The sequence below is a fragment of the Anolis sagrei genome, chromosome 1 (genome assembly GCF_037176765.1).
Source record: "Anolis sagrei isolate rAnoSag1 chromosome 1, rAnoSag1.mat, whole genome shotgun sequence".
In the NCBI taxonomy this organism is placed as follows: Eukaryota; Metazoa; Chordata; class Lepidosauria; order Squamata; family Dactyloidae; genus Anolis; species Anolis sagrei.
The window spans coordinates 134,784,621-134,796,110 of NC_090021.1; the positions used below are offsets into that span (position 1 = coordinate 134,784,621).

Below are 11,490 nucleotides of genomic sequence, written 5' to 3' on the forward strand. Positions count from 1 at the left end.
TCCCTGCCACTCTCCCAAAATATTCTGTGCACTTCAGCAGAAGAGTCTAAAATCTAGAAACTACTGACACATTGCAATTTTGCCTGTTTGTCTTGCAATATACTGTACAGTTAGCCCTCCATATTCTGTATCCACAGAATCAATCATCCATGGTTTACAAACATACTTTAAAAAACCTGTACATAATGGGACTTGGACAGATTTTCTTTTTTGGGGGGGGGGGGGCAGGACAGTCTGGAACCAAATCCTCTTGCCCACTGTATTATATTGATATTACTTAAAGAATTTGGACTTTGTATTTCATCATGAAATGGTTTCAACATTGGAAAGATAATGTCTGTGGGATGGTCATAGGATACATTTAAGTGTGGCCATTGGTTAAGATGTTATATAAGGAGACCTGGTTTGTTTTGTTTTGTTTTTCCTCTCTACTATCCTGATCATTTCTAAAGATAATTACAGGATAGTAAATGATGAAAAGTAGAGCTTGGGAAAGATGCTCTTTTTTCTTTAGCTATAACTCTCAGACTGCCCCAGCAACCATGCTTGTAACTACTGAACTATTCTTGGAGCTATTGAAAGAAGCTCGGGTGAACACAAAGAAACCCCTGTTGTTGTTTTTTAATCGTGTCCGAAGTGACTTGAGAACATACTGCAAGTCGCTTCTGGTGTGAGAGAATTGGCATTACCGAGATGTTGCCCAGGGGACACCTTGATGTATTACCATCCTGTTGGGAGGTTTCTCCCATGTCCCTGCAAAATATTGCTGACAGGTGGAAGCTCACCCCATTTCGCAGATTCAAACCCAACCTTCAGGTCAGCAGTCCAGCCGGCACAAGGGTTTAACCCATTGTGCCACCACAACACTCAGTTGCAACACTCTGTTGTTGATTTACATCCATGTAATGCAAGAATAAAATACAGTCTCCATCACTTTTTGAAGCCACACATAATGATAGCACTTGGACAGATGGAAAACCATATCTGTCATCAGACAAAGCTATTTATTTATTTATTTATGACATTGATATGCACTACCATATATATATATATATATATATATATATATATATATATACGCACTAGCAGGCAAAATATCTCTCTTATTTATATTTTATGTCACTTCCCTTTAACATAGACCTCTACTTATGCTATAGCCACCATCTATGCTAGCATAGTTATCCTGGACAGCAGGCCACTGAGTTCAAGCATTGTGTATGTATTTATATTGTGAATATATATCGCGGCACAGATGTCTGTGCATGTATTTGTTGTTGTGTGACTTGAAGTTGATTCTGACCTATGGATATCATGGAGGTTTTCAGGGCTGAGAGTATGTGACTCATCTACACTAGAATCTAACACTGCTCTTCAATGTTCAGATCACTATGCCACACTGGCAATCAGTGCACGCACACATACACATAAATATGAAGAATATAGAAAAGGAAAGATATGCAAGTACTACTCATCAGTAAGAGAATCATTTTTACAGGAGGCAACTTCAGTTGAGCTCTTGTAATAATAAAAACTCCATTTTAACATTGTTTGCCAGGGCTGTGAAGTATTTATTCATTTCAGAAAACACAGGATTATGCTATTGAAAAGTAAAGTCCAATAATCCTTTAATTTGAACCTGTAAAAGTTTTATTAAAATGTGAGTGGAAATTAAAATGTGATTGTTCATTTGTCGCACTGAAATTTTATAATAAAATTTTATAATAAATTCCTCTCATTCTCCCATTGATTAGTTCAATTTACGCAAGCAGCTTCACTGAAACCAAAAGTACACATAAATATTTTTTATGGCTAATTTTTTACAACTGGCAAGCCAATAACACTGTGATAAAAAAGACGCTGTAAACCTATTAGCATAAAAATAATTAAAAGTTAGTGTCTGCTTCTCTCTCCTTCTATCTCTCATGCTTCTTTTTCATCATCATGTGCTGTGTTAACAAATTCCTTTGCTTCCTTTGCAACCACAAGTAGATTAGGGGATTTAGGACCTCATCAGATGGAGGTCCAGAAGCTGGGGAACAGTGGAAGACATCATGGGGCAGCACCCAACTTCTTCCTCTTCCTGTGGTTGGTTGTGGCCTGCTATCCTTGCACACTATCCCATACTTCTTCAATGAGGATACGGGTAGTTTTTTCTTCCTTTTAGTACACCTTTTAGATATTGACAAGCTGGAATGTGTCCAGAGGAGGGCGACTAAAATGATCAAGAGTCTGGAGAACAAGCCCTATGAGGAGTGGCTTAGGGAACTGGGCATGTTTAGCCTGAAGAAGAGAAGGCTGAGAGGAGATATGATAGCCATGTATAAATATGTGAGAGGAAGCCACAGGGAGGAGGGAGCAAGCTTGTTTTCTGCTTCCTTGGAGACTAGGACGCGGAACAATGGCTTCAAACTACAAGAGAGGAGATTCCATCTGAACATTAGGAAGAACTTCCTGACTGTGAGAGCCGTTCAGCAGTGGAACTCTCTGCCCCGGAGTGTGGTGGAGGCTCCTTCTTTGGAAGCTTTTAAGCAGAGGCTGGATGGCCATTTGTCAGGGGTGATTTGAATGCAATATTCCTGCTTCTTGGCAGGGGGTTGGACTGGATGGCCCTTGAGGTCTCTTCCAACTCTTTGATTCTATGATTCTATGATTCTATGACTGCCGGGACACAGCCTCGCCAGAAGTATCCCTGCATCATATGATAGGCTCCAGTGGAATCCATCCCAGCAATGTGCTAAAAGGAAGGGAAAAACCCATCTGATGAGGTCCTTATAGTTCAGACCTGCTTGGAATCATAAAGATGCTGCTTAGACCCCTTCTACACTGCCATGTACTCAGGGGCGGCTCAACCCATTATGCAAAGTAAGCATTTGCAGTATGGTTGATTTTGCCCAAGGGTGCTCTTGAGATGCTCTTGGGGGAAAATAGGCCTTGACATATGCGAGTTGTAGTTACTGGGATGTATAGTTCACTTACAATCAAAGAGCATTCTGAACTCCACGAATGATGGAATTGAACCAAATATGGCACACAGAACTCCCACGACGAACAGAAAATATATATCAGTGATTGGTTGGGGGGCGGGGGCGCCAAAATACTGTTTGCTTACCATTGAAAATTGCCTAGGGCCACCTCTCATCCTCCAGATTATTGAAGCAGATAATCCACATTATCTGCTTTGAACGGGATGATATGAGTCTACACTGCCTTATAAACCAGTTCAAAGCAGATAATCTGGATTTTATATGGCAGTGTAGAAGGGCTCTAGTTCTCATCTGCTCTTCCATTAAAATATCATCCTGGTCTCTCAGTTAATATCTTCAAAATACTATATTGAGAGCTCATTAAAGTTATGTTGTTAAGATTCAATGCACAGTATTATTATTCTATCTGGTTTATTTTCAGATTAAAAGTTTTCTCATACTTTCTAATACTCCTTCTCTCCTTTACATCTGAAATTCCTAGAAGGTAGTTTTCAGGGGCAAGATAACAGCTACAACTAGCTTCAGGGACTTTTTACATAGCAGAAAATGCTCAGGGAACCAGAGTTTAAAACTCTGGTTGCTTGCACATTTTCTGCCCACACAAGGGGCTAGAAACCTCACTTTTTTGGCAAGGAGGTGGCCACATTCCCTTCTGTGCTGAACCAAAATCAGTACAGGGGGGCTATGGACACTCACCCTTTGCCCTCCCTTGCCCCCTTTCCTGCCTTCAAAAGTATAAAATCAGGACCCTTATCGGGTCTGGAGGCTACTCTTTACTACACAGTGCGGCTAAAGGATTCATTGAGCTTTCAAGGGGGAATTCTGGAAAGCTCATTTGCATCATTTTCAGGAGACAGAGCAAAGAGGAGCCTCAAGGCCTGCTAAGGACCTTGTTTTTATACTTTTAAAGGAAAAAAGGAATGAGGAAAAAGAGGATTGTTCTGCTATCTTTCCTCTGTGGGCGTCTTGAGCCTGCAGAGACAGAATGGCCATGTGGCATGCCCTTTGGATTGCGGATGGCAATCCCAAGGGCAGTCTTCACACACCCAAACACCTGCAAAAATTTGGACTTTATTTCAAGATCTTTGTAGATTTTTTTCTAAACCTTTGTAGATCTTTTCTAAACCTAGAATAAGCCTGGATTTCTAGGTTTGTTCCAGATTAATCTGCATTATCATGAGGCGTCATTTGGATGCCTCATGATAATGCGACTCCTACACCACATTTTTGTGCAGTGTAGATGAGGCTGTAAATAATGAGCTGGGAAGGAAGGAAGAAAGGAAGGGGAAAGTTTGAATTCAAGCATTTGCTACAGACTCTGTTGTCCGAACTGCCCATGCATGTCGGATAATCATAACACGAAAATTCTCTCATGGGATAGGTTGGATAATTTCATGCACTCACCAATGTGAACTTGGGGAAGTGTTGGTGTTGCTACAACTCATCCCATGCTGGCAAAGGCTTTTAATCAGTCACAATGTGGTATCTAGCTAAGCAATGTAATTCAAGCACTAAGAAAAAGTGCTTCTTTGGTATACTTTCTCAAGTGAACATCGTGGGTTGTTCTCTTGCAAACTTCTGCCAGCCAGTAAGCAAATCTGTACCATCAATCTTACATTTCAGCAAGAAATAGCTGAGGTAGACAGGATTTTGAAAATACATGTTTAATTCCTCAGTGCATCCAGTCTGAGTTGCACATCTAGGTTGTAAGGGCTGTGTGTCATGTGAAGAAACAATTGGATTAATTACTGCTTCAGCTGCAAAATAACAACAATAATAACAATTCTAAATGAGGTCTCATCTATCGTTGCCGCAAGGGCTGGATAGAAGGAAAACAGTGCTCCAAGTAAGAATTAAGTCTTTCCACTTAACTTGTTTATTTGTTTTTTTAATAAAAAAATAACACATTGCCTTAAACAGTTACACATGAAAAAGGGTGAGTCATGATAAATCAACATAAAAATCGTAACATCTAAAATTATTAATAAGACAATTTTCAAATTCCATTTTAAACATCAGAACCAACTTGTGAAAAAGCAGATATGAACAATCAAGTTGATATAGTTTTCAAAACTCATGTATGGGTGAATATAGGGAGGAAACGGGACAAGTCTCCAATTTATGGCGGGCCCTTCCACACAGCCATATAACCCAGTATATCAAGGCAGATAATCCACAATATCTGCTTTGAATTGGATTATCTGAGTCCACACTGACATATAATCCAGTTCAATGTAGGTTTTATGCAGCTGTGCGAAGACTTCTTTGAAGAGGATCTGATATTTGTGCTTGCTAACCTGGTGGACTTTATTACTGTCCCAAAAATCGATCCCACAGTTGGATAGATTTGTGAGCGCATATGATCTTATCTCAAGTTATTTAGATTTTAAATTTAATTGGCAGGATTTCAGTTTAGGCCCAGAAACTAACCACCAACCAGTGCATCTGGTACAGAAACATTTTATGCTCTAATCTCACAATATCTTTAAGCATTCGCTGATAGCTGAATCCTCTAAACAAAGGCAATCTTTCCAGTACCCTGAATAAGCTAAGGAAGCTCCAGAGATCAAGCCTGAGAAAATAAGCATCCACCCAGGACATCTGTATCTCCCATACCAGAACAAATCCCATGGTATGATTTGTATTTATGTAAAAGCAGATAGTATTTGAGACAGTCCTACTACTGTTATATATTCCATGAAGTCCAGAACTGCTTCATACAAGATAGATGTCACCTGAGTAAATCACACCAATACCTGAAGCCTTAGAGTTGTAAACAATACCATCTTAGACAGCTTGGGCAGGACTTTATCCCACACAATAAATAAAGTATTGGGAATCATTGTTTTTCCCTTAAGCTTCACAACATCCTGTTTGGAAATTAAACAAATGATTTTCCTATCCCCACCCAGGCATGTAGCCGGGGGGGGGGGGGGGGCTCGGGGGGCTTCAGCCCCCCCCGAAATTCTCATGGTGGTTCGCGAAAAGGCCTTACTGGTGCATTATTTAAACTGTTATGTTTATTAATATCATGATTTGATCACCATTCTCAATATATCCCATATGTATGGGGGTATTGGGGTAATGATACTAAAGGTTTGCTAGGCTAGACCCTCTTTCACTCAGACTCAGCCCCCCCCGAAACTCAGCCCCCCCGAAACCCCCCCTGAAATTTTTTTAGCCCCCCCCCCCCCAAACGGAATCCTGGCTACGGGCCTGCCCCCACCACATGTTTTCCTTCATTCAACTTTCTTTTCAAATTATCCATTTGTCTTCCCATCATCCAGAGACAATCTCGTCCCACTCTCTCTTCCATCATTTTCTTTTACTTGAAGAAATCCTCTGTGTTTGTTCTCACGGAAGTACTTTTTAACATAAGATCATTAAACAGGATTTCTTCTATTCTATAAGTACAGATACTTATCAATTCAAAAGGTAACTCTATTGGATTTACATTGTTTAAAATGGATAAAAGTTAATTATCCTTCCTCCTAAAGATTATGGCAGAAGAAAGAATCCTATACTGCCCATCTCGGCTCCTCACTCCAGAACAACATCATTGTTACCTTTGCAAGCAGACAATGGGGAATTCCATTGGATGTCATGTTTTTACACATCTACATGGGGAATTTAAAAAGAAGTAAATTGCCAATTGACTTAGAAAGTGTAGGGGAAAGCCACACTTTTGAAATGGTGAAATATTTTGAACCAACGATATGAGCTTTTGTCATGTGATGGGCTTTGTAGAGAGTCATTTTTTAAATGTGTAGAAATGCTGATTTTGTTGCATGTGATGAAGTCCTTGATGAGATACTAGAGTATTTGATATTCAGTCTTAGTCCTGCCTTGAGTCCCATATGCCAGCTATAGACTAAGAACTTGGGTTGTTGTAGGTTTTTTCGGGCTATATGGCCATGTTCTAGAGGCATTATCTAGAGGAGAGAATGCCTCTAGAACAGTGGTTCTCAATCTGGAGTCCCCAGATGTTTTTGGCCTTCAACTCCTAGAAATCCTAACAGTTGGTAAACTGGCTGGGATTTCTGGGAGTTGTAGGCAAAAAACATCTGGGGACCCCAGGTTGAGAACCACTGCCCTAGAACATGGCCATATAGCCCGAAAAAACCTACAACAACCCAGTGATTCCAGCCATGAAAGCCTTCGACAATACATCAAGAACTTGCTGGCACTAGCCAGTAAAATCCCTGTAGACAATGTCCAATGTCCCTTCTGCCTTTTAAGCCAAGCCTAATGCCAAGTTTATATGTAAGTTTCAAGTTGGCTATTGAGTTATGACAACCCCACGAATTTCATGGGTGGTTTTCTCAGTCTCTTCCTCTGGAATAAGGGTCTGCAGCACCTAAGATTTTTGCGGGGTCTCCCATCCAATTACTGACTAAAGCTGACCCTCCTTACTTCCAATATCATACAAGATTTGGTATCTTTCAGGTATTTAGATGTCCTAATGCTGTTCTTGTGGGCATTTAAATATGAATTAATGGAGTGATATTACACTTCTTTATCAAGATTCTCTAATCTTCTGATATCATCCTCTTATCCATAGGCTGTGCAATTTTATTTTATTGTATCTTGTTTTTCTACACAAGAGACATAAGTGCATTGTATACTATATAACTCAAGTAAGATAGAAAACTATGAATATGAAATGGCCCAATATTTAATGTTGTATAATTCTAAGGGGATATGTACTCTGCTGCCACCTGCTGCTATATTTATTGAAGCATCAAATTATAGTGGTAGGATTTTAAAAGTTCTCATAGGTGAGTTGACTCACTGTTTCTTTCTTCATTTGGTGGCAGAGTTAGGAAAGCCTTCGTGGAATTTCTAGGAATTTCTAAGTCCTCCAGTGTGATTCTTTGGTCAATTTCCCACAGATGTTGATCACAGTATCATGTTGGAAGAGGCAGAAACTTGTAGAGAGGTGTCATCACAAGGTAAAACAATAGCAATTTCTTTATTACTTGCATCACATATCGTTTATGTACAGGTGGTCCCCAGCTTACAAACACGGTAGGTTCTGTAGGTTTGTTCTTACTTGAATTGTTTCTAGGCTTTTTAAACCCAGTGCAAATTTTTAAACTGTGTCTGTATTGTGATACTGTATTGTTAATTTTAACCTGCTTATGATAGTTGTTATATATTATGTCCTAGTACAAAGAGAGGGAATGGGAAATTACAGGGAAATAAAGGAAGCAATAATTGAGTGAACACAAGCAGTGATAGTATTGCGATAGAAAGACAAATCAAAGTGGATAGTAAATAAATGGTATCAGTATATAGTGGACCAAATGGAGTTTGAAATTATGGATGTAAAATTAAATGATTCAAAATGTAATGAAAATAGAATGCAAGAAGCTGAAGAAAGATGGAACCAGGTCAAGAATTATATTATGAATAAGTCTAGAGATCAGGCCATATGAAATAGAATACAAATGTTATGCAGTATGGAAATATAGAAGACTTGTCTCCAAAAGGATTAATATGTGAAAGAAAATAATCCTTTTGATGGTGGTGGGAATTGTAACTGTTGTGTATGTGTATGTGTATGTGTATGTCCTGTATATATAGTCCTGTCTTGTTGCATTTGCTTATATATGTGTGATGATTTAATTTAAGCTGCCTTGAGCCCTTTTGGAGTGGGGGCAGGACATTAATAAAGTTGGGTATTATTATTATTATTACTATTATTATTATATTACTAGGTGAGAACAGGCACATATTTAAAGTGTAACTCCAGCCAAATGTTTCTAAGCTTTGGACAGTATAGGGAAGGGTGTTCACTTTGCTGTCTGCGCCTCATAGAATGGGCCATCCAGTCCAACCCCTACCAAGAAGCAAGAAAATCACATGCAAAGCACCTGCTGAAAAGCCTTCAAAGAAGGAGCCTTAACCACACTGTTCAGAAGAGTCCGCCTCACTTTCTGCTCTTGTGGGAATTGGAGTTTGAAAAAATTGGCTTGCTATAGAAACAAGGATTGGTGAGAAACCTTCAATTGAGACATCTTTACCCATGATCACTCTTATGTACTTTATCCATTTGCCAAATATGTAAGGTACCACACCTGGAGTATTGTAGGAAGGATACTTGTCATGGGGTGATTAAGGATCTTGAAAAATGGTCTTGGTGTAGGGTTTTTTCCCCCCTGACCTTACAATCTCTGAGGATGCCTGCCATAGATGTGGACAAGACAGCAGGAGAGAATGTTTCTGGAACATGGCCATACAGGCCGGGAAACTTATGGTAACCCATTTTTTCCTGGCATTTCACCTGCATCTGTGGCTGGCATCTTCCATGTAAAGATATAAATATACCCTGAACAAGTTGAGTCTAGAATTCAAGAGATGGTTTCAACAAACACTACTAGCCTGTTTTCAGTAAACAGAAGCAACTATTGTGCTTTTACAAAATGGATTGAAACAAAATGGTGATCCTTGGAAAAGAATACAGACAGAGACAAAAGCCATCCTTACCATTCCAAAACCTGTATTAAGCCAAACCCAGGTCACAAAACAGTATGCAATTTTTTTGACTTCAAGCTGGCCTAGTGCTTTGAATTTTTTCTCATGGCCAAGACCTTTGCTTTTTGTTACCTACAAAATTAAAGTGCTTTTCCAGTGCTGGTTGCCGCCTGCGAAGATCTTGAAAATGGCACCTTGTAAGGACAAGGAAAAGAAGGAAGAGCAGGTCATCAATTTGGGAGCCCAGGTTACTGAAGGAGAGAATGTGTTTGGAGTCGGCCATATCTTTGCTTCCTTCGACGACACTTTTGTCTCCATCTGGCAAAGAAGCAATCTGTCGGATCACTGGTGGGATGAAAGTGGCTGACAGAGATTAGTCTTCTCCTTATGAGGCCATGTTGGCTGCCCAGGATGTGGCCCAAAGATGCAAGCAGCTGGGGATCACTGCTTTTCATATCAAGCTGAGGGTGACAAGAGGAAATAGAACAAAGACTCCTGAACCCAGAACCCAGTCTGCCCTTGGCATGAAAATTGGGTGTATTGAGGATGTCACCCCCATTCCTTCAGACAGCACCCACCAAAAGGGCAGTCACCATGGTCGTTGTCTGTAAACAGGAGTTGTTATCTTTCATCATTAAAGATTTCTGAGAAAGTGCCTTTCTTGTTTCCATCCTTAATCTTTCTCATTCATTGTTGATGTGTCTTCTGATTACAACTACAAAGAAGGAGACTAACAGCATATTAGGAATAGCAGCATCACTAAATACTATGATCATACTGTAAACAAAATCATTTACTTTGACGAAAACTTCTAGTGTGATATGTTCAGAAAATACCACTAGGTGGAAGTATTATTCTTGCCTTGTCTCTTTTGCCTGAGTATAACTTGTGATACAAGAGGTTTGCTGGAAAATTGTGCTGATTGCTGATGTTCTGTTCTGCAAGTTGAAATGGAAGAAGAAAACTGTATGTACTTCAGATTTTTGATGTATTTGTCAAAAAAGAAAAACAAAAGGAAAACTGTGAATGTAAGCTGAAGTAGTTCTGTGCAAAGAAATACTGTGAGTAAGACACTGGAGAAAGAAAATGAAGGCAGGTGGAAACTCATCGCAGAAAGATGAAGCTTGAATTGTGAATCACATTCCAGATTGCTATGCAGTCAGGTGTAAATCCATATGCTTAACTGCATAGTTTGGCTAAGTGATGTCTATATGTGCATTTACCTCTCAGGAGCATATATTTTATGAATTGACAGACATTGTTTTTTGATATGCTACATATGCCCTTTTCTGATGTCAAAAATGAGTAAAATGCAAGTAGGGAGCAGGGAAATATATTTCTGCAACAATTTTAGAATTCTTTTTCTTGGTGTGAGAAAGTCCTCAAAAACTTATTATCAGCTTGGGACTACATGTACAAAATTTGTATGTGATATTTTTGTTCAGGAAATTTCATTTTTTTTTCTTCAAGAAAAAATGCAAAATGCAAAAATATAGTTTCTTGTGAAAATTTGAATTGAATACTTCTAAAAACTGCAAAGCGACAATCAAGGACGCCAGACTGCCAGTACCAGACTTTAAAAATATCTCTTTGGACTATGGCTTCCAGAATCTCACGGCAGCAGACATATGCTCACTGGGGGATTCTGGGGATTCTCACCCCAAAAAGCAGCTTTACTAAGCCCTGGCTACTATTAAATTTGCTTTATTTCATATTGGATAACAAGTCTACTCGTTTAGCACTGCCTGCATTGGCTGGCAATGGTTCTGCATGGTTTTAGAGAAGATTCTACCATGGTCCAACTTTAGACAAATATTTTCAGATCTGAGGTACAGAATGAGATAGAAACATGGATGCTTGCCTCCTGGCTAAGCAAATGCAAAGAAACAATGTTGTTGTTCATTTGTTCAGTCGTCTCCGACTCTTCATGACCTCATGGACCAGCCCACGCCAGAGCTCCCTGTCGGCCGTCACCACCCTCAGCTCCTTCAAGGTCAGTCCAGTCACTTCAAGGATGCCATCCATCCAT

General features: G+C 39.6%; 1 pseudogene; it reads left to right on the forward strand.

Moving 5' to 3' along the window:
• Nucleotides 1-9,641: 9,641 nt before the first annotated feature.
• LOC132762019 (small ribosomal subunit protein uS11-like) lies at nucleotides 9,642-10,072 on the forward strand (annotated as a pseudogene).
• Nucleotides 10,073-11,490: the final 1,418 nt, after the last annotated feature.